This window comes from Delphinus delphis, chromosome 5, assembly GCF_949987515.2.
Source record: "Delphinus delphis chromosome 5, mDelDel1.2, whole genome shotgun sequence".
Lineage (NCBI taxonomy): Eukaryota > Metazoa > Chordata > Mammalia > Artiodactyla > Delphinidae > Delphinus > Delphinus delphis.
The window spans coordinates 33,454,701-33,479,358 of record NC_082687.1 but is presented as its reverse complement, the minus strand read 5'-3'; the positions used below and the strand labels follow the sequence as shown (position 1 = coordinate 33,479,358).

At 41.4% G+C, this 24,658-nt stretch overlaps 1 protein-coding gene across 1 annotated transcript in view; it reads left to right on the top strand.

Annotated features, from left to right (window-relative positions):
• The window catches only part of DCHS2 (dachsous cadherin-related 2), a 295,589-nt gene that overhangs the window by 83,199 nt on the left and 187,732 nt on the right, over nt 1–24,658 (top strand). The gene's annotated exons all lie outside the window — the stretch shown is intronic.

Genomic DNA, 24,658 nt, shown 5'->3' with positions numbered 1-24,658 from the left:
TAGTTCCTTTAGGTGTAAGGTGAGATTGTTTATTTGAGATTTTTCTTGTTTCTTGAGGTAGGATTTTATTGCTATAAATTTCCCTCTTAGAACTGCTTTTGCTGCATCCCATAGGTTTTGGATCGTCATGTTTCTGTTGTCATTTGTCTCTAGGTATTTTTTGATTTCCTCTTCGATTTCTTCAGTGATTTCTTGGTTATTTAGTAGCGTACTGTTTAGCCTTCATGTGTTTGTGTTCTTTACAGTTATTTTTTCCTGTAATTGATTTCTAATCTCATAGCATTGTGGTCAGAAAAGAAGTTTGATATGATTTCAATTTTCTTAAATTTACTAGGCTTCATTTGTGACCCAAGGTGTGATCTATCCTGAAGAATGTTCCATGTGCACTTGGGAAGAAAGTCTATTCTGCTGCTTTCAGATGGAATGTCCTATAAATATCAATTAAGTCTATCTGGTCTATTGTGTCATTTAAAGCTTGTGTTTCCTTGTTTATTTTCTGTCTGGATGATCTGTCCATTGGTGTAAGTAGGGTGTTAACGTCTCCCACTATTATTGTGTTACTGTTGATTTCCCCTTTAATGGCTGTTAGCAGTTGCCTTATGTATTGAGGTGCTCCTATATTGGGTGCATAAATATTTATAATTGTTATGTTTTCTTCTTGGATTGATCCCTTGATCATTATGTGGTATCCTTCCTTGTCTCTTGTGACAGACTCTTTATTTTAGAGTCTATTTTATCTGATATGAGTATTGCTACTCCAGCTTTCTTTTGATTTCCATTTGCATGGAATATCTTTTTCCATCCCCTCACCTTCAGTTTGTAGGTGTCCCTAGGTCTGAAGTGGGTCTCTTGTAGGCATTATATATACAGGTCTTATTTTTGTATCCTTGCAGCCAGTCTATGTCTTTTGGTTGGAGCATTTAATCCATTCACATTTAAGGTAATTATCGATATGTATGTTCCTATTCCCATTTTCTTTATTGCTTTGGGTTTGTTTTTGTAGGTCTTTTTCTTCTCTTGTGTTTCTTGCCTAGAGAACTTCCTTTAGCATTTGTTGTAAAGCTGGTCTGGTGGTGCTGAACTCTCTTAGCCTTTGCTTGCCTGTAAAGCTTTTGATTTCTCCATTGGATCTGAATTAGAGCCTTGCTGGGTAGAGTATTCTTGGTTGTAGGTTTTTCCCTTTCATCACTTTAATGTATCTTGTCACTGCCTTCTGGCCTGCAGATTTTCTGCTGCAAAAGCTGCTGATAACCTTATGGAGATTCCCCTGTATGTTATTTTTTTGCTTTTCCCTTGCTGCTTTTAATATTTTTTCTTTGAACTTCATTTTTGTTAGTTTGATTAATATGGACTTGACATGTTTCTCCTTGGGTTTATCCTGTATGGGACTCTCTGGGCTTCCTGGACTTGGGTGGCTATTTCCTTTCCCATGTTAAGGAAGTTTTCGACTATAATCTCTTCAAATATTTTCTTAGGCCCTTTCTCTTTCTCTTCTTCTTCTGAGACCCGTATAATTCAAATGTTGGTGCATTTAATGTTGTCCCAGAAGTCTCTTAGACTGTCCTCATTTCTTTTCATTCTTTTTTTTTTATTCTGCTCCTTGGCAGTTATTTCCACCATTCTCTCTTCTTTCTTCTGCCTCAATTATTCTGGTGTTGATTCCTTCTGGTGTATTTTAAATTTCAGTTATTGTGCTGTTCATCACTGTTTGTTTGTTCTTTAGCTCTTCTAGGTCTTTGTTAAACAATTCTTGTATTTTCTCAATACATGCCTCCATTCTTTTTTTGAGATTTTGGATCATCTTTACCTTGCTTTTTAACCTTGCTTGTTCATCTGTAACATATTTTTTTGTTGTCTCTTTTTTTTTAATAGGTGGTGCTGTGTTCCTTTCTTACTGGTTGTTTGGCCTGAAGTGTCCAGCACTGGAGTTTGCAGGCAGTTGGGTGGAACTGGGTTTTGGTGCTGAGATGAGGATCTCTGGGAGAGCTCACACCAATTAATATTCCCTGGGCCCTGAAGTTCTCTGTTAGTCCAGTGGCTTGGACTTAGTGCTCCCACCACAGGAGCTCAGGCCTGATCCCTGGCTTGGGAACAAAGATCTCACAATACATGCAACACAGCAAAAAAAAAAGCCACAACAAAAAAGAGCAGAACAATAACAAGGAATAAAAAATAAAATAAAATTAGAAAAATGAAAACTATATTAGAAAAAATAAAACAAAAAAATATCAAACAGAACCACAGCAGCAAAAAAATAAAATAAAATAATAAAATAAATAAAAAATAAAATTAAAAGATTAGAATAAAAAAATAAGCAAAAAGAAAATAAAAAATTCCCTGGTACCTCTGCTATCAGTGTTCTTACCCCCATGGTGAGCTACAGCCTATTCCTGCCTCCCAAAAGGCCCTCCAAGACCTCTATGTAGGTCTCTGGGCCTGTTGTGTCAGCCCCATCTTTGCCATCTCACCCGCATCTGCTCCTGAAAGTGGTCCAGAGCACACATACCTGTGCAGGCCAGCTGGGGCACAGGCGTCCACAGGCATGCCTGCAGGGGCTAGCGCAGTTGGAGGAGGCCTTGGAGGGGGTGGCACTCATCCCTCCTTAACCCTCATGGCCAGAGGAAGCCCTGTCAGGAGCAGCACTTGGACTGCAAGGACCCACACGGCCAGAGGATGCTTTGGTGGAGGTGGGGCTCAGGGCCAGGACCCACGCTGTCAGAGGGGTCCCTGGGATGGAGGAACACTCAGGCCTGGGACCTGCACAGCCAGAGGGGGCCCTGGGGGGTATCTCAGGCCTGGGACCCATGCAGCTGGGGGTTTTGGGTGGGGGCCCAGGCCCAGAACCTGCATGGCTGGAGGGGACCCTGGGGGCCCAGGCCTGGGAACCCAGCATGCTCACTGGAGCCCATGCAGGTGGGGGAGACACTGGTTGCATTCCCCTCTGATCCCCAGATCCTCTGAAGGTTCCTCTCTGTCCCTGCCAATACCCTCTCGTGAGTGGGCCCCTCTGAGTGTGGGAACCTCTCTTCTCCCCAGCCCCCCTTCAGGGGTGCTTGTCCCATCCTGCCTCCACCCTTTCCCCACCTCCTTCCCTCCCATATCCTACCTGGTTTTGTGGGGATTCCTCCCATCCCTTCAGGTATCTTAGGTCCCCCACCAGTGCCCAGTGTGTATTTTAGAATCCACATATAAGTGATATCATATAATATTGGTTTTTCTCCGTCTGACTTACTTCACTTAGTATGATAATCTCTAGGTCCATCCATATTGCTGCAAATGGCATTATTTCATTCTTTTTTATGGCTGAATAATATTCCATTGTATGTACCACACATTCTTTATCCATTTGTCTGTTGATGGACACTAAGGTTGCTTCCATGTCTTGGCTGTTATAAATAATGCTGCTATGAACATTGGGGTGTAGTATCTTTTCAAATTTGAGCTTTCATCTTTTCCAGATATATGTCCAGGAGTGGGATTCATGGATTACATGGCAACTCTATTTTTAGTTTTTTAAGGACCCTCCATACTGTTCTCCATAGTGACTGCACCAACTTAACATTCCCACCAACAGTGTAGGAAGGTTCCCTTTTCTAAAGGAGCCTTTTTATAGTTGGATGCCATTTACTCATTTATTGATTCAACAAGAATTTATTAACCTCCTACTATGTGCTTCTACAGTACAATAATTTGTCAACGATGATTTGAACATATTTTTATAAGGCCATCAAGCTTGAAGAAGATAAAGTGCGATGCTTTTAGACTTTGCTGCCGAAAGTGTGGTCCCTGGAGTGGTAACATTGGCATCACCTAGGAATTTGTTAGAAATGCAGAGGCTCAGGCCCTGCCCATGATGTACTGAACCAGAATCTGCATTGAAACAGTATCCTCAGGTGATTTGCATACATCTTAAAGTTCAAGAAGAGTGTGCATTGGTGTATAAAAATGTTAAGGATGCATTAGTACATTTTAATTATTTGCAAATTATTGATAACATGTACAAATACAGATTACAGACTGAGTTTTATTATCTCAGTGATGAAAAGAAGCTCTCCTTCAAAATCAGAGAGACATATTGCAGGGGCTTCGAGCCAAGCTCACTTTTTTGATTTGTTGGTAGTTTGACAAATCATTTTTGAAACATCTCTCTGTATGATATAGGCAGGAAGAGACATAGATCCTGGTTTCAGGGAACCTACATTTTAGCAGGAGAGACAACCAATTACTCAATTATAAAAATTATTTTGGAGACATAAAAGGAATGAAGTTCTGATACATGCTACAGCATCGATGAACCTTGAAACCATTGTGCTTAGTGAAAGAAACCAGTCATAGAAAACCACATTTTATATGATTCCATTCATATGAAAAGTTCAGAATAGGGAAAGTCTATAGAGACAGAAAGTAATTTAGTGTTAGCTTAGGGCTAGAGTAAAGGTATTTGGGAGGGGGGCCAGGGATGGATGGGGCAGTGATAGATAAAGGGTATGTTTCTTTTGGAGATGACGAAAATGTTCTATAATTGGCTGTGGCGATGGTTGTCCATATCTATGAATATACTAAAAACCATTGAATTCTACCCTTTAAATGTGTGAAATTTATGGTGTGTGAATTTTATGTTATGTGAATTATAATGATTAGAATGTTAACGATTATTTTGGGGAGGACCAAGAGAAAGAGTATTGGATGCTATGAGTGTGTATAGTGAGGGCTTTAGGCCTGGACACTAAAGTCTTCTTTGATTGGGTGTCCCTTCAGCGGAGCTTTGAGGAATGAGTGGAAATCACCTGGGCAAGGGCAGGGGGATTCAGAGCATTCCAGGTAGAGGGAACAGCATTGCCTGGGGACTATGGTAGGAAGACTCCACAACAAATGAAGACCTGAAAGCCTAGTGTGATGGAGCACAGGGGCCAAGGGGAGGAGAGTGTCATGGGTGAGGCTGGTGAGATGGTGGGGCCCAGGTCATGAGGGGTCTTCAGGATGTAAAGGTCTTTACGCTAAGACAATAGAAAATTACTGAAAAGCTTTAATAATGAACAGGTGTGATTTTTTTTTTTTTTGATCGCTCTGAATTTCGGGTGGAGAATGGATTGGGTAGGGACCAAGAATGGAAATGGAAGACCTTTGTAGATTATTGTATAGTCCAGCGTTTGGACGAATGTGGTCACAGTGGAGGAGAATCATGGATATTTCAGGATATGTTTTGAATGTAGAGTCAACACTTACTGATGGAGTGGGACTGGGTAAAGAAAAGGCTGAATCAAGGATGACTCTTGGGTTTCTGACTTGTACATCTCCATCAGTTCAGTGTTGGACATGTTTAGTTTGAGGGAACTGTGGTCATGCACATGGAGATGCTGAAGAGTTGTATTTAGAGGACTAGGACTCAAATGAGTGTTCTGGGCAGATGATGAAATTGAAGCGTTGTTAGCATGTGGGTGGTAGTTAAAGTCATGGGTGAAGATGAAATGGCTTCAATAGAGAACATAGCATGAAAAGAGACTGAAGACCAAACCTCTAAGGAATGCCAGTACCGAAAGGTTGCATGGAAGAGGATGAGTCAGCTTAGCAGACTGAGAGGGGTATTTAGAGAAGTAGGAGGGAAACCAAAAGTATGGGTCTGTGAAATAAGAAGAGAATGTATCATGAAGTAAGGAGTAGGAGCTCTGTTGAATGATGCTCAGAGGTTACATATAATGATGATGGAAATGTTTATTGGCTTTAGCAAACAAGGAGGCTCTTTGTGACTTTATCAAGAGCCTTTTCAATGGAGTGATGGGGCGGTAAACCAGATCGGAGCAGATTAAGGAGGGAGTGAGAAGTGAGGAAGTAGAAAGAGTGTGGAAACTCATTTGAACTGTTTAGCTGCAACAGGGTGGAGGGAGAAAGGGCTGTGGCTGTAAGGGAAAAAAGTGGGTTCAAGTCAGCATTTTAAAGGACTTAAGCATATTTAAACACTGATGAGAAGGGTCTAGTAAAAAGGGGAAATTTTTATAGGGAAAGAAGTGATGCTTTAATGATGTATTTTGATGCTTAATCAGATATTTCATATTCTGTAAATATTTACTGAGCTTTCACTTTGTGCCAGGCATTATACTGGAACTAGGGTTATAGCAAAGACAAGGAGTTTCTGCCCATTGGTTACTTCCCATGACGCCTCCTAGTGGCTAAAGTTCCTTAAGACCAGGTTCTTAGTCTTCACTCTGCTTTACCAGTATCTAGATAATGCCTATCATACAAAAGATGTCAATAAATTTTGCTGAAATGTGTTATTAAACCCACTTTCAGTAGGTGTGATTTGGGGGTGATTGTTTCAATAATGGTGGCATATGTATTATACTTAGTAGTAATTACCAGTGATAGGCAATGATAAGGATTAGGTTTAGTAAGTACCTACCACTCACTAATGCCAAAAGAATTTCCCTCCATAGCTACCAACCCCCTAGAATCTCCCACAAGCCACTCCTTTTTGTCCCTCTCCTCCCCTCTCCATCTAGTCTCCCCATTCCATTGAGTCTACCTGTACCTATGGTAGATGTCAAGTCCATCCTATTCACTCAGCCCCCATGGCCATTGTTTTAAACCTTCACTATTTCTCACCTGTGTTGATCTAACAGTCACCTAACCCATCTGACTTACCCTCTTCCAAGTCATCATCCTACACTGTTCCCAGAGAGTGTTCTTAAGGCAAGTGGGTGTGACTCTCGGGTGAAAAGACTTCAGGATACATTTCAACCCTTTGTCATGTCCTCCTTGCCTGCATCTATCCAGCCTCACCCCCAGCTTCCCCTACACCCCACATTCACTCATAGCAAAATACCTGTCCACTTACACTGTCTTCTCTGGCTTTGTTTATTTGTTTTTGTTCTAGTTCTAAGACTTGGTTCAAGCATCACTGCACTTCCTCTCCTGGAAACCCCTCTACATGTTCAGACTGAGTCGGTTGCTTCCTTTCCTCTCTGCTCCTATAGCGCCGTGTCCATACTTCCTAATGTATCCTGCTCTCTTTAGTATAATTGCTGTTTCTCAATTTCCCACACAGTGTAGAATTTGCTTGAGTTCCTCATAAATTTTGACTGAACAGTTCAATATTCAAGTAGATGAAAAATCTACTTATAATCACCTAAGTCTAGAACCTTACTCTTTCCTATGTAAACACAAAATCATTTGTGCACTGATTTAATATGCTCTGAATTACCCAAGAATACAACTACCATGTAACTTGAGGGAAGGTGATACTTTGTTGTCTCTGTAACTGTACCGTTTTGCAAAATACATCATTGATGCCAGCATTGCCTGCTAAATCACGCCACCAATTCAGGAGGCCTGTGTCAGTCTGCATTTGTAGCTGGCCTGTGCACGCTGACTTTGTGTGGGTGTGTGTGCACATGAATATGCACTGATTTAGCCCTTATTTTAAAATGTCAAATATGAAGCATTCAGGTGCAACATTTATGCTGATTCTCTGTGTGTATATCTTTTTGTAGCCCTTATTTCAAATTATAAAATATATACAAAGGCATATTGAATGATGTCTTATTTCTCATAATTCCATACTTGCTCATTAGGTGGTGGAGGAGGGATAAATTAAGAATTTGGGAGTAACATATACACACTACTATATATGAAATAGATAATCAACAAGGACCTACTGTATAGCACAGGGAACTCTACTCAATATCCTGTAATAGCTTATATGGAAAAAGAATCTGAAAAATTATATATATATATACACATATATATATACATATATATGTATAACTGAATTACTTTGCTGTACACCTGAAACCAACACAACATTGTAAATCAACTATACTTCAATAAAAAATTTGTGCACATATTTCCCTCATTATGTGTCCTTGTATAGTCATACCTGAATCATTATATATTGAAATATGTGCTATTTTATTATAAATTACTTTCCTTTTATTTTTTTTATTTTATTTTTTTTAAACCTCAAAAATGATTTTATTTTATTTTTTCATTTTTATTATTTGATAGGCAAAGAGTGAGTTTATTAGCATAGGATGCTTGCGAGAGCTACAAGCGGACAGGCAAGGGAGCACAGCCCCGAGAACAAAGAGGGCTACATTTTTATAATCAAAGAAAAAGTGGGGAGGGAAGAAGACCACCTTCTTCCTCATTTTTGTGTAGACACCAAGGCTTACATCATTAGTTCCTCCTTTGACCCTGTATGGTCTAATGGAGATGGTCATGATGCTATTTATTTATTTATTTTTTATTTATTTATTTTTTTATTAACATCTTTATTGGGGTATAATTACTTTACAATGGTGTGTTAGTTTCTGCTTTATAACAAAGTGAATCAGTTATACATATACATATGTTCCCATATCTCTTCCCTCTTGCGTCTCCCTCCCTCCCACCCTCCCTATCCCACCCCTCCAGGCTGTCACAGAGCACCGAGCCAATATCCCCGTGCCATGCGGCTGCTTCCCTCTAGCTATCTACCTTACTACGTTTGTTAGTGTGTATATGTCCATGACTCTCTCTCGCCCCGTCACAGCTCACCCTTCCCCCTCCCCATAACCTCAAGTCCGTTCTCTAGGAGGTCTGCGTCTTTATTCCTGCCTTACCCCTAGGTTCTTCATGACATTTTTTTTTTCTTAAATTCCATATATATGTGTTAGCATACTGTATTTGTCTTTTTCGTTCTGACTTACTTCACTGTGTATGACAGACTCTAGGTCTATCCACCTCATTACAAATAGCTCAATTTTGTTTCTTTTTATGGCTGAGTAATATTCCATTGTATATATGTGCCACATCTTCTTTATCCATTCATCCGATGATGGGCACTTAGGTTGTTTCCATCTCCGGGCTATTGTAAATAGAGCTGCGATGAACATTTTGGTACATGACTCTTTTTGAATTTCGGTTTTCTCAGGGTATATGCCCAGTAGTGGGATTGCTGGGTCATATGGTAGTTCTATTTGTAGTTTTTTAAGGAACCTCCATACTGTTCTCCATAGTGGCTGAACCAATTCACATTCCCACCAGCAGTGCAAGAGGGTTCCCTTTTCTCCACACCCTCTCCAGCATTTATTGTTTCTAGATTTATTGATGATGGCCATTCTGACTGGTGTGAGATGATATCTCATTGTAGTTTTGATTTGCATTTCTCTAATGATTAATGATGTTGAGCATTCTTTCATGTGTTTGTTGGCAGTCTGTATATCTTCTTTGGAGAAATGTCTATTTAGGTCTTCTGCCCATTTTTGGATTGGGTTGTTTGTTTTTTTGTTGTTGTTGAGCTGCATGAGCTGCTTGTAAATTTTGGAGATTAATCCTTTGTCAGTTGCTTCATTTGCAAATATTTTCTCCCATTCTGAGGGTTGTCTTTTGGTCTTGTTTATGGTTTCCTTTGCTGTGCAAAAGCTTTGAAGTTTCATTAGGTCCCATTTGTTTATTTTTGTTTTTATTTCCATTACTCTAGGGGGTGGGTCAGAAAGAATCTTGCTGTGATTTATGTCATAGAGTGTTCTGCCTATGTTTTCCTCTAATAGTTTGATAGTTTCTGGCCTTATATTTAGGTCTTTAATCCATTTTGAGCTTATTTTTGTGTATGGTGTTAGGGAGTGTTCTAATTTCATTCTTTTACATGTACCTGTCCAGTTTTCCCAGCACCATTTATTGAAGAGGCTGTCCTTTTTCCACTGTACATTCCTGCCACCTTTATCAAAGATAAGGTGTCCATATGTGCATGGGTTTATCTCTGGGCTTTCTATCCTGTTCCATTGATCTATCTTTCTGTTTTTGTGCCAGTACCATACTGTCTTGATAACTGTAGCTTTGTAGTATAGTCTGAAGTCAGGGAGCCTGATTCCTCCAGTTCCTTTTTTTGTTCTCAAGATTGCTTTGGCTATTCGGGGTCTTTTGTGTTTCCATACAAATTGCGAAATTTTTTGTTCTAGTTCTGTGAAAAATGCCAGTGGTAGTTTGATAGGGATTGCATTGAATCTATAGATTGCTTTGGGTAGTAGAGTCATTTTCACAATGTTGATTCTTCCAATCCAAGAACATGGTATATGTCTCCATCTATTTGTATCATCTTTAATTTCTTTCATCAGTGTCTTATAGTTTTCTGCATACAGGTCTTTTGTCTCCTTAGGTAGGTTTATTCCTAGATATTTTATTCTTTTTGTTGCAATGGTAAATGGGAGTGTTTTCTTGATTTCACTTTCAGATTTTTCATCATTAGTATATAGGAATGCCAGAGATTTCTGTGCATTAATTTTGTATCCTGCTACTTTACCAAATTCATTGATTAGCTCTAGTAGTTTTCTGGTAGCATCTTTAGGCTTCTCTATGTATAGGATCATGTCATCTGCAAACAGTGACAGCTTTACTTCTTCTTTTCCGATTTGTATTCCTTTTATTTCCTTCTCTTCTCTGATTGCTGTGGCTAAAACTTCCAAAACTATGTTGAATAAGAGTGGTGAGAGTGGGCACCCTTGTCTTGTTCCTGATCTTAGTGGAAATGCTTTCAGTTTTTCACCATTGAGGATGATGTTTGCTGTGGGCTTGTCGTATATGGCCTTTATTATGTTGAGGAAAGTTCCCTCTATGCCTACTTTCTGCAGGGTTTTTATCATAAATGGGTGTTGAATTTTGTCAAAAGCTTTCTCTGCATCTATTGAGATGATCATATGGTTTTTCTCCTTCAGTTTGTTAATATGGTTTATCACATTGATAGATTTGCGTATATTGAAGAATCCTTGCATTCCTGGAACAAACCCCACCTGATCATGGTGTATGATCCTTTTAATGTGCTGTTGGATTCTGTTTGCTAGTATTTTGTTGAGGATTTTTGCATCTATGTTCATCAGTGATATTGGTCTGTAGTTTTCTTTCTTTGTGACATCCTTGCCTGGTTTTGGTATCAAGGTGATGGTGGCCTCGTAGAATGAGTTTGGGAGTGTTCCTCCCTCTGCTATATTTTGGAAGAGTTTGAGAAGGATAGGTGTTAGCTCTTCTCTAAATGTTTGATAGAATTCGCCTGTGAAGCCATCTGGTCCTGGGCTTTTCTTTGTTGGAAGATTTTTAATCACAGTTTCAATTTCAGTGCTTGTGATTGGTCTGTTCATATTTTCTATTTCTTCCTGATTCAGTCTTGGCAGGTTGTGCATTTCTAAGAATTTGTCCATTTCTTCCAGATTGTCCATTTTATTGGCATAGAGTTGCTTGTAGTAATCTCTCATGATCTCTTTTATTTCTGCAGTGTCAGTTGTTACCTCTCCTTTTTCATTTCTAATTCTATTGATTTGAGTCTTCTCCCTTTTTTTCTTGATAAGTCTGGCTAGTGGTTTATCTATTTTGTTTATCTTCTCAAAGAACCAGCTTTTAGTTTCATTGATCTTTGCTATTGTTTCCTTCATTTCTTTTTCATTTATTTCTGATCTGATTTTTATGATTTCTTTCCTTCTGCTAGCTTTGGGGTTTTTTTGTTCTTCTTTCTCTAATTGCTTGAGGTGCAAGGTTAGGTTGTTTATTCTAGATGTCTCCTGCTTCTTAAGGTGGGCTTGTATTGCTATAAACTTCCCCCTTAGAACTGCTTTTGCTGCATCCCACAGGTTTTGGGTCGTTGTGTCTCCATTGTCATTTGTTTCTAGGTATTTTTTGATTTCCTCTTTGATTTCTTCAGTGATCACTTCATTATTAAGTAGTGTATTGTTTAGCCTCCATGTGTTTGTATTTTTTACAGATCTTTTCCTGTAATTGATATCTAGTCTCATGGCGTTGTGGTCAGAAAAGATACTTGATACAATTTCAATTTTCTTAAATTTGCCAAGGCTTGATTTGTGACCCAAGATATGATCTATCCTGGAGAATGTTCCGTGAGCACTTGAGAAAAATGTGTATTCTGTTGTTTTTGGATGGAGTGTCCTATAAATATCAATTAAGTCCATCTTGTTTAATGTATCATTTAAAGCTTGTGTTTCCTTATTTATTTTCATTTTGGATGATCTGTCCATGGGTGAAAGTGGGGTGTTTAAGTCCCCTACTATGAATGTGTTACTGTCAATTTCCCCTTTTATGGCTGTTAGTATTTGCCTTATGTATTGAGGTGCTCCTATGTTGGGTGCATAAATATTTACAATTGTTATATCTTCTTCTTGGATCGATCCCTTGATCATTATGTAGTGTCCTTCTTTGTCTCTTTTAATAGTCCTTATTTTAAAGTCTATTTTGTCTGATATGAGAATTGCTACTCCAGCTTTCTTTTGGTTTCCATTTGCATGGAATATCTTTTTCCATCCCCTTACTTTTAGTCTGTATGTGTCTCTAGGTCTGAAGTGGGTCTCTTGTAGACAGCATATGTAAGGGTCTTGTTTTTGTATCCATTCAGCTAATCTGTGTCTTTTGGTGGGAGCATTTAGTCCATTTACATTTAAGGTAATTATCGATATGTATGTTCCTATTCCCATTTTCTATATTGTTTTGGGTTCGTTATTATAGGTCTTTTCCTTCTCTTGTGTTTCTTGCCTAGAGAAGATCCTTTAGCATTTGTTGTAAAGCTGGTTTGGTGGTGCTGAACTCTCTCAGCTTTTGCTTGTCTGTAAAGGTTTTTATTTCTCCATCATATCTGAATGAGATCCTTGCTGGGTAGAGTAGTCTTGGTTGCAGGTTTTTCTCCTTCATCACTTTCAGTATGTCCTGCCACTCCCTTCTGGCTTGTAGGGTTTCTGCTGAAAGATCAGCTGTTAACCTTATGGGGATTCCCTTATGTGTTATTTGTTGTTTTTCCCTTGCTGCTTTTAATATGCTTTCTTTGTATTTAATTTTTGACAGTTTGATTAATATGTGTCTTGGCGTATTTCTCCTTGTATTTATCCTGTATGGGACTCTCTGTGCTTCCTGGACTTGATTAACTATTTCCTTTCCCATATTAGGGAAGTTTTCAACTATAATCTCTTCAAATATTTTCTCAGTCCCTTTCTTTTTCTCTTCTTCTTCTGGAACCCCTATAATTCGAATGTTCGTGCGTTTAATGTTGTCCCAGAGGTCTCTGAGACTGTCCTCAGTTCTTTTCATTCTTTTTTCTTTATTCTGCTCTGCAGTAGTTATTTCCACTATTTTATCTTCCAGGTCACTTATCCGTTCTTCTGCCTCAGTTATTCTGCTATTGATCCCATCTAGAGTATTTTTAATTTCATTTATTGTGTTGTTCATCATTGCTTGTTTCATCTTTAGTTCTTCTAGGTCCTTGTTAACTGATTCTTGCATTTTGTCCATTCTATTGTCCATTCTATCTCCAAGATTTCGGATCAACCTTACTATCATTATTCTGAATTCTTTTTCAGGTAGACTGCCTATTTCCTCTTCATTTGTTAGGTCTGGTGCATTTTTATCTTGCTCCTTTATCTGCTGTGTGTTTTTCTGTTTTCTCATTTTGCTTATCTTACTGTGTTTGGGGTCTCCTTTTTGCAGGCTGCAGGTTCGTAGTTCCTCCTGTTTTTGATGTCTGTCTCCAGTGGCTAAGGTTGGTTCAGTGGGTTGTGTAGGCTTCCTGGTGGAGGGGACTAGTGCCTGTGTTGTGGTGGAAGAGGCTGGATCTTGTCTCTCTAGTGGGCAGGTTCACGTCTGGTGGTGTGTATTGGGGTGTCTGTGGCCTTATTATGATTTTAGGCAGCCTCTCTGCTAATGGGTGGGGTTGTGTTCCTGTTTTGCTAGTTGTTTGGCACAGGTTGTCCAGCACTGTGGCTTGCTGGTCGTTGAGTGAAGCTGGGTGCTGGTGTTAAGATGGAGGTCTCTGGGAGATTTTCGCCGTTTGATATTATCTGGAGCTGGGAGGTCTCTTGTGAACCAGTGTCTTGAAGTTGGCTCTCCTACCTCAGAGGGAGAGCCCTGCCTCCTGGCTGGAGCACCAAGAGCCTTTCATCCACACGGCTCAGAATAAAAGGGAGAAAAAGTAGAGGGAATTAGTAGACGTATGAGGAAAGAAAGAAGGAAAGGAGGGAAAGAAGGAGGGAAGGAAGGAAGGAAGGAAGGAAGAAAGAAAGAAAGAAGCAAAGAAGGAAAGAAGGCAAGAAGGAACGAAAGGAGGGAGAGAGGGAGGAAGGAAGGAGGGAAAGAAGTAAAAACAAAAAGAAAGAAGATACAGTAAAAATAAAATAAAGTATAATAAAGTTATTGAATTAAAAAATTCTTAATTAGAACAAAAAAAAAAGGACGGATAGAACCTTAGGACAAATGTTGGAAGCAAAGCTGTACAGACAAAGTCTTACACAGAAGCGTACACATATACCCTCACAAAAAGAGGTAAAGGGGGAAAAATCATAAATCTTGCTGTCAGAGACCACCTCCTCAATTTGGGATAATTCGTTGTCTAAAGGAGGGAAGGAAGGAGGGAAGGAAGGAAGGAAGGAAGGAAGAAAGAAAGAAGCAAGGAAGGAAAGAAGGCAAGAAGGAACGAAAGGAGGGAGGGAGGAAGGAAGGAAGGAGGGAAAGAAGGGAAAACAGAAAGAAGATACAGTAAAAATAAAATAGAGTATAATAAAGTTATTGAATTAAAAAATTCTTAATTAGAGAAAAAAAAAAAAAAAGGACGGATAGAACCTTAGGACAAATGTTGGAAGCAAAGCTGTACAGACAAAGTCTTACACAGAAGCGTACACATACACCCTCACAAAAAGAGGTAAAGGGGGAAAAATCATAAATCTTGCTGTCAGAGACCACCTCCTCAATTTGGGATAATTCGTTGTCTAAAGGAGGGAAGGAAGGAGGGAAGGAAGGAAGGAAGGAAGGAAGAAATAAAGAAGCAAGGAAGGAAAGAAGGCAAGAAGGAACGAAAGGAGGGAGGGAGGAAGGAAGGAAGGAGCGAAAGAAGGGAAAACAGAAAGAAGATACAGTAAAAATAAAATAGAGTATAATAAAGTTATTGAATTAAAAAATTCTTAATTAGAAAAAAAAAAAAAGGGACGGATAGAACCTTAGGACAAATGTTGGAAGCAAAGCTATACAGACAACGTCTTACACAGAAGCGTACACATACACCCTCACAAAAAGAGGTAAAGGGGGAAAAATCATAAATCTTGCTGTCAGAGACCACCTCCTCAATTTGGGATGATTCGTTGTCTAAAGGAGGGAAGGAAGGAAGGAAAGAAAGAAAGAAAGAAAGGACGAAGGTAAAGTATAATAACGTTCTTAAAATTAAAATTGATTATTAAGAAAAAAAATTTTAAGAAAAAACCATGGACGGATAGAACCTAGGACAAATGGTGGAAGCAAGACTATACAGACAAGATCTCACACAGAAGCATACACATACACATTCACAAAAAGAGGAATAGGGAGAAAAATCATAGATCTTGCTCCCAAAGTCCACCTCCTTAATTTGGGATGATTGGCTGTCTATTCATGTATTCCACAGATGCAGGGTACATCAAGTTGATTGTGGAGCTTTAATCCGCTGCTTCTGAGGCTGCTGGGAGAGATTTCCCTTTCTCTTCTTTGTTCTCACAGCTCCCAGGGGCTCAGCTTTGGATTTGGCCCTGCCTCTGCGTGTAGGTCGCTGGAGGGCGTCTGTTTTTTGCTCAGACAGGACGGGGTTAAAGGAGCCGCTGATTCGGGGGTTCTGGCGTACGGAGGCCGGCGGCGGGGAGGGAGGGGCACGGAATGCGGGGCGGGCCTGCGGCGGCAAAGTCCGGCGTGACTCTGCACCAGCCCGAGGCCCGCCGTGCGCTCTCCCGGGGAAGTCGTCTCCGGATCCCGGGAACCCGGCAGTGGCGGGCTGCACAGGCTCCGCGGAGGAGGGGAGTGGAGAGCGACCTGCGCTCGCGCACAGGCCCCTTGGTGGCGGCAGCAGCAGCCCCAACGTCTCCCGCCCGCCTTGGGGTCCGCGCCTCCAGCCGCGGCTTGCGCCCGTCTCTGGAGTCAGCGCCCTCAGCCGCGGCTCGCGCCCGTCTCTGGGGTCCGCGCCCTCAGCCGCGGCTCGCGCCCGTCTCTGGGGTCCGCGCTTTCAGCCGCGGCTCGCGCCCGTCTCTGGAGTCCGCGCTTTCAGCCGCGGCTCGCGCCCGTCTCTGGGGTCCGCGCTTTCAGCCGCGGCTCGCGCCCGTCACTGGGGTTCGCGCTTTTAGCCGCGGCTCGCGCCCGTCTCTGGAGTTCCTTTAAGCAGCGTTCTTAAACCCCTCTCCTCACGCACCAGGAAACAAAGAGGGAAGAAAAAGTCTCTTGCCTCTTCGGCAGGTGCCGGCTTTTCCCCGGACTCCCTCCCGGCTAGCTGTGGTGCACTAACCCCTTCAGGCTATGTTCAAGCCGCCAACCCCAGTCCTCTCCCTGCGCTCCGTCCGAAACCGAAACCCTAGCCTCAGAGCCTCAGCTCGCAGCCCCGCCCGTCCCGGCGGGTGAGCAGACAAGCCTCTCGGGCTGGTGAGTGCCGGTCGGCACCGATCCTCTGTGCGGGAATCTCCCCGCTTTGCCCTCCGCACCCGTTGCTGTGCACTCCTCCGCGGCTTCGAAGCTCCCCCCCTCCGCCTCCCGCAGTCTCCGCCCGCGAAGGGGCTTCCTAGTGTGTGGAAACTTTTCCTCCTTCACAGCTCCCTCCCACTGGTGCAGGTGCCGTCCCTATTCTTTTGTCTCTGTTTATTCTTTTTTCCTTTTGCCCTACCCAGGTACGTGGGGAGTTTCTTGCCTTTTGGGAGGTCTGAGGTCTTCTGCCAGCCTTCAGTAGGTGTTCTGCAGGAGTTGTTCCACGTGTAGATGTATTTCTGGTGTATCTGTGGAGAGGAAGATGATCTCCGCGTCTTACTCTTCCGCCATCTTCCCTTCGAGCCCACTTTCCTTTTATTTTTTCCTTTATATCACAGATAGGAGATTTATATTGATTTTACAAAAGATAGAAAGGGTATGTATTACAAAATGTTTACTATAAAAGGAGGGCATGGATCTAAAAGGGGAAGAACATCGGTATTTAGTGTCCAAACACATAGGGTCTTATTTTGTTACATCGACTTTTCTAAAATAGACACATTAATAAAATACTTTTTAAACATCTGTGATATATTTTTTCTTGTTTTAGCTTCAGGGGTATGATAATCATTGTTTTGTAAATGGTGAAAGAGGGAAAGGGAGGATCAGTGAATGCATGAAAGGCACTCACCCACTCGGGGAGCCCTGAAAGGGGCTTCAGCTGATTGAAAAGTTGTGTCCTGTCCTTTGTCGGTCCCTGGTCTGGGCACTGAGGCATCTGGGTCATACATACACCAGGACCATCTGCTTGACTTCGGGCAAGATCTTAGAGGTGTCTGAGCCTCATTTTCTACAAATCTAAAATAAAAGGGATAGATTTGATTATTTTGATGTTTTTCATATTTATTCCAATAACTGTGTCCCAGGATGAATACTATGAAACACAGATGCATTTAAAACTATCCTGTTTACTAGGAAGAATTTTACTACCAGAAAATTTGAAAGTATAATATGAAGTTGACCACGAGAAAGGCAAACTCCCAAATCAAGAATGGTCAGGTGCTTTTCCTATTAACAGTTGTTCACTTTTTCTGCCAACCACTGGGGTTTGCTGGCTGAAATGGTTAGGGAAAATATTGCAAAAGAAAAGATTAAAATTGAGAAAATTCTTTTTATTAACTTATTTTGTTTTCTGAAAGTTGGGAAACAGCACGTGGTTCTGTCTTGGTAGTGGGAGATAGAAAGAGAACTGAAAGTCTGATTATTAAGGTTGTTTTTACTATTCAGAGTTTTTTTTGGTGCAGGTCCTCCTAGTCTAGGACATTATTTTTCTTTAGGCCGTGGTAGAGTTGTTAGATATAGCGAATAAAAATACAGGACACCCAGTTAAATTCGAATTTCAGCTAAACAACAATTTTTAAAAGTATAAGTATGTTCCAAATATTGTGTGGAGCAATGTGACTTCTAAAATGTTAATGTTAGCAGTCTGCTAATGTTTGAGGGGTTTTCTTGTCTGAGGTCCAAAAAATATCACAAAATTCCAGCCTTGAAAGAAGCTCACAGGGGCCACAGTTGCTATGAGGGAGTTAAGTCCAGCAACCATTGGTAAGAACAGAGTGCTTTGGCTTGACTGTAAAGAGTTACCTAGTTTAGCTAAGAAAGTCTGAGAAGGGCTACTCATTTTGAACATCAAACTGTCAGAAATCTGCTTACAGTTACACCAGGGAGTCCACAGTGTAAATGGGAAGGAATGACTCTTGAGTCCCCACCCCGCTGACGAGCCACGCACTCCGGACTGTCATGAGGGTCTGAAGGTGGTGGCTTCCGACAGAGGCCGCCCAGGCAAGCGGGTAAATATGGTAATAAACCTGCCCCCGGGGGCTGGACGGGCAGTGCAGAAGGGATGGACAGACAGAGTCCGGGTGGACAGGGAAGGAGTGTGTTGGTTTTGGCCCTGGAGTGTAAAAAACATCTGGGAAATAAAATGAATGAAGCTGACTGCAAATGTGAACCTTTGCCAAGATTGTGTAAGAAGGTGCAGCGAGGAACTGGAGCAGATACTGCCTTCCCTCTTCTCGGCCTCCAGCTTTGAGATTTAAAAAACAGCATAGAAAGCACAGTGTTACACATGGGAACACTGGCGAGATTTATAAACGTTTATTAAGTTGGATTTTCCTCAGTTCCCCTGTGTGGTAAGTTGGTTGCTCTGGAAGTGGGTGGAGCTACCGTGTGATCTGAGAGCGTGGGACGCGCAGAGCCTTCAATCGGCGTGTGTCGAGGTGTCAGAGACGTCGCCTCTAGAGCTGGGAACAAGGAGGAATTCGAGGATCAGATGGCAGGAACGGGGAGCAATAGTAAGAGGACTCAGTGTGAGGACAAAATCGGAAGGGAGACTATTTCCTCATGTGTGGGGAACAGCACCAGAGGCCTGAAGGAAAAGAGAAGATGCCGGGTGAACACAGCCTCCCTGGCCAGTCAGCTGCTCACAACCACGTGCGGAGCTGGGAGGGCAGCCCTGACCCTCTGGCTTCTTACCCAGAGGGAAATAGAAAACCCGGCAGCGGGCAGTGACACTGCCTCCTCCCGGTGGTCACAGTCCTCCGTGTTGGCAGGGTGGACCCTCCTTCTAGGCTCCAGGTCTCCAGATCCCTTCTCCTCCTGTGTCCTGTGGGTGTTCCCCAAACCCCACGGAGCTAGTCCTGTCTTAGTGAGCACCCGCTTCCTGCTTGTCCTTCTGCTTGCATCTCATTTCTGCAGAATCAACCTTCCAACTTTTTTGATTGAATATACCTGTGAATAAAAATTGTCACGTACTCGTCTCCAACATACATTTATTTCCTTATAGACTATATATAAGAATTATGTATATATATATATTTAATTATGTATATAATTATGTAAAAATATATGGAATTATAAACAAATCTATATAATACCAGAAATATATATATAATTATATAAATATTTATAAATAAATTATAAAACATTTAAATTGATAAATAACAATTTTACTTATAATTTATAAATAAATACATAAAATATAAAATATATATAAGATAAAATGTTTAAATATCAAAATAAAAAATGGAAGAGGTCAAAAAACTATTAAAATAAATGTATGTTTTTTTCCCACAATTCCATCTGTCCTCTTGGCCAAATCTTGGAGTGCATCTGTATGGTTGGAGACCCCTGCTGGACAGGAGTGCACCTGAGCCTGAATCTGATCTGGTCTCATAGTCACAGCCTCCCTCACAGCCTCCCTCAGCTCCTGACTGGCTCCCCTTTCTGTAGTGCTGGGCCTGGAGCTCAGTGCCCAATATACAGGGTCCGACTGACTTGAGAATCTTTAGCTAAAAGCACTGACTTTCTGGCTTGCCCTCAGTACAGGAGTAAGTGATAAATACCCGAGTAATCTCATACTGCCTCTGCTTGCTTCTCTGAGTAAGGAGGGATTCTGGCACGTGCCCGAATCAAGGGTAGATCTGGGAGGGAGAATGCTTCCAAGTGATAATGTGGTGACACCCCCAGAGGTCAGGAACCCTTGGGAAGTGGGAGAGGCTGAGTCTCTGAGAAACCTGAGGATATTGAAAATGAGGAGGAAGTTAGGAAGTTCTGTTACAAATGGGTCATGGGCTGCAATCAAACGTATATGCAGTGAAATCTATGCATAGATCAGAACAACTTATGAAATGTGTCATCAGTATTTAAGAGAAAAGATTAGAGATAAATCCTGCTAAGTGATAGAAAATACCCTCAAATTAATAGCAAATTCCTGAAAATACTGTTTATCTTTATGCTTAGTTTCCTCATCTACTAATCTGCAGATAATATGGCTTCATTAGGACCTCACGATTCTCACTAGGATAATTCACAATGATAATTCAGGCATTTAGTGAAAGAAAATAGCCATTTGTTAGGCAACTGAACAGCTGTTAAAGCTTGTTGGAGACAAAGCACAGGGGACAAGCATTTTGCCACACCCACATGAGCTCATGTGGGAACTGTGGACCCAACCTCACTCTATTGGCAGCTGTTGGGAAAGGGCTCCCACTGCGGAACTGCTGCCTTCCCAATGGCGTGACCACTGTGGCAGGTTCAGATCTTTCTAAACCATCCCCTTTTGTCCATCCACTCTTGCTTTTCCCCATCATCCACCATATCTCATTTAGGAAAGAGGTGAGTGGGGTCTCACTTCCCTTCATTTCTCTATCTTGAATACCTAAATTAATTTTTAGGCATTTATGTAAGAAAAGGCCTATCCCCCTTCTTGGTAAGTATTAATGTCCTAGTACTTTCAAAGCACAGTTTTAGGCAGGAAATGGAGAGGTTGTGTTTGGATGGCAGTCCAATGACAGTAGGTGATAAATTTTTGTTTTGAGTAGGGAAACAAGTGTACAGTGATGTCAGAGATACTTCTTGAATTACTGCCTAATTTTTTGGCAGGTATCATGTTTCCCTTGGCAAGAAAAGGTTGTTTAGAGATGCCTTTTTGTCTTCATTCTGTATTACACTCTCTGGGATTTTTTTGCTTTGCTTCTGCTAATGTTAGAAGCTCAACTTCAGGAAAATAATGTACAGGGTTTGTAGTGAGGTGGATGGACCTAGAGTCTGTCATACAGAGTGAAGTAAGTCAGGAAGAGAAAAAACAAATACCATATGCTAACACATATATATGGAATCTAAGAAAAAAAAAAGAAAAAGGTCATGAAGAACCTAGGGGCAAGATGGGAATAAAGACACAGACCTACTAGAGAATGGACTTGAGGATATGGGGAGGGGGAAGGGTAAGCTGTGACAGTGAGAGAGTGGCATGGACACATATACACTACCAAACGTAAAATAGATAGCTAGTGGGAAGCAGCCGCATAGCACAGTGAGATCAGCTGGGTGCTTTGTGACCACCTAGAGGGGTGGGATAGGGAGGGTGGGAGGGAGGGAGATGCAAGAGGGAAGAGATATGGGAACATATGTATATGTGTAATTGATTTACTTTGTTATAAAGCAGAAACTAACACCATTGTAAAGCAATTATACTCCAATAAAGATGTTAAAAAAATGTACAGGGTTAAGCATTTTGTATTTTTATTGGGTTTAAAGAAATGCTGTATTCAGGCTGAGTTAACACTTTGTTCTAAACTTTGAAAAAATGATTTAATAACTGACAGTGCTTTGGAATCATCTCTTAAACACATAGCAATGTTACTCTGAATTGGAATATATATATAGTTTATTTATTCAACGAATATTCATTGACTGCCTCCTTTCTGTCTGGCACTGTTCTAGAAGCTGAGGGTAATAATGGTGAACAAGACATTGGAGCTTATTCTTATTTTTTCGGTGGGGGAAAGAGTACAAAACTCAGTAAATAAATTAATAAGATTACTTCAGATATTAAGTGTGGAAAAGAAAATAAAGCAGAGGTATTTATCAGGGTCTCAGCAAGAAACAGAGGTGTACTTAAATTATAACTGAGAAAAGTTTAATAAAAGTTCTATTTATAAAGATATGGGCAGGAGATGAGTAAGGAAACCTTGGAAATTAATATGGTGCTTTAAGGCTGGAAACAGAGGCAAACCCTGAATTGGAGGACCCAGTTTCCTGAAGGATGGAGAGGACCAGGTGGAGAGGGCCGCTGTACAGAGGCTCTGACTTTCAGTGCGGGCCTCAGCCAGCCCTTGGGTCTCTGTGGGGATGGAACGGAAGTAAGTTGTCCACCGCACGGGCTCCCCACTGGCCTAACCCACTGGACGTCACGTGGTGAGGGAGCTGGAGGATGTAGTCCATACAAGTCAGCCTTCCAGGGAACAGAGCAGGGGGAAAAACGTGGACAGTGTGGGTCTCGAGGAGCATGGAAGACATCCAGAGCCAGAGGGAAATGGAACATTATATACAATGGTTGGTGATCTCAGATGTCATATTGATTCTGCCTTGAAGGCACTTACAGTTTATTTGAAGTGATCCAAAATAAGTTTATGAAAACATAACTAGCAACATAAAACTGGTTATCGGTAATAAAAGTCTAGTACACTCTAACACTTATATTTGAGAACAGGAAGGGATTGCTTCTGGAAGATGCAATTGGAAGATGAAACACTGCATGGAGTGAGGGTAATTGCATTTGAGCTTAAGGAATGAGTAGAGTGTTCATTGTTGGGAAAGAAGAAGTGAACATTCCAGGACTATAAAACATCATGGGTCAAAGTGCAGAGATAGGACATGTTTTAAGAACAATTTGGCTAAAGTGATTGGATGATGCTACAATCCTTTTAGACTCATAGACTTGTATTTAAAATAAACCTACTTCCTTCCCAACTTCCACTCAGTGTAGAAATCGCATTGGTAGGTACTAGCTTGCTGCCATTCTCCCTCCCTCTCTTCCTTTCCCTTCCCCCTTCCTCCTTACCTGTGTGCCTTTTGACAAGCATTTATTGAGCATCTACAGTTTATACACAGTTGTAATAAGGCCCTGTATTGTAGAAGACCGTGTTCCTACTCAGGGAGCTCAGTTTCAATTTTATCATTCCAGATGGTTCCAGTTATTCAACAGGATCCTAATAGTAATAGCTAACACGTATTGAACATTTTTTATATACCAGACACTGTCCTTATTTCAGAGGACTTGGTTTGTCTTATGAAGAATGCATTAAAGATTTAGGAGAAGGGGCTATTGAAATGATCTTCCACATTTTGGCCCTACAAAGGTGTGTTGGACTGTTTTAAAAGAAGCATCCCGGGGCTTCCCTGGTGGCGCAGTGGTTGAGAGACCACCTGCCGATGCAGGGGACACAGGTTCGTGCCCTGGTCCGGGAAGATCCCACATGCCGCGGAGCGGCTAGGCGCGTGAGCCATGGCTGCTGAGCCTGTGCTTCCGGAGCCTGTGCTCCACAACGGGAAAGGCCACAACAGTGAGAGGCCCGCGTACCGCAAAAATAAATAAACAAACAAATAAATAAATAAAAGAAGCATCCATTTGCTGAAATATTAAATTGACTGACAACCTAGTGCATATCAAGTGTGCCTAAGATTTTAAATTTAACTAGTGTTAGAGGAAGCTCTTTTCATTGACAGACACATACAGATTGAATTTGGACCCCAAGTGAGTTCCTTCCTCTCCGTGGCATCATTGCCCCTGCTTCCCCCTTTCTGGGATTCCAGATCTCAATTCACAAGCAGCCAGGCAGGTGGAAACTTCATGCAATGACTCGAGGGCAGGGAGCTGCAAGAGGCAGCAGGCCTGGGGAGGGGAGCACCCCCAGTCTCCGCTCCAGGGCAGGCTGAGGTCTAAGGAGGGTGGAGCATGGTTTCTTTCCAGCGGAGGGAAGGGAGCTGACTTCCTTCTCTGTACTCAGAGAGATGTTCCTTTAGAGGCTTGCTGTGGTTTCTTTTCACTTCCAATGTTGACAAGACAGAATTAATTTGGAAAAAGAGAGCTCCATGATTCATAATGAGCTATTTTGTGCTTTTAAAAACAACTCTTTAGAAACTGAATTTTCCTTATAACTCTTAAGTCTTCTATTTTTTTTTTTTTTTCCGGTACGCGGGCCTCTCACTGTTGTGGCCTCTCTCATTGTGGAGCACAGGCTCCGGACGCACAGGCTCAACGGCCATGGCTCACGGGCCCAGCTGCTCCGTGGCATGTGGGATCTTCCCGGACCGGGGCACGAACCCGTGTCCCCTGCATCGGCAGGCGGACTCTCAACCACTGCACCACCAGGGAAGCCCAAGTCTTCTATTTATAACCTTAGGCTCGTTTAAAGAAGTGAAGTAGTGTACGAAAATGGTGATGGCCCATATTAGGAAAGGCCAGTATATTGCATTTTCCCTGCCCAACATATATGAATTATAGATTGGTCTCCTATGGAAGTTTATCCTCAAGAAACCTAGATAGAATTTTAGTGCTAGTCTTATTAGATTTGTTCATTAAACATAGCTCAGTCACCATAGTAATATTTAAACTGGAGTAATCACTGGGTTGCAAATGAGATATTATTATTTTATTTATTTATTTATTTATTTATTTATTTATTTATTTATTTATTTGTTAGAACAACTCAGCAAAATAAAATTCCAGTTTATTGTTGGACAACATTGTTTCACACATACATCAAACAGGCCAAAAAACAAAAAACAAACAAACAAAAAAAAACCCCAGCAACTTCATAGAAAAAAAAAGGAAAAAAAAGAAACCTTTTATCTTTGGCCTTTTTAACCATCTCATACAAATCAA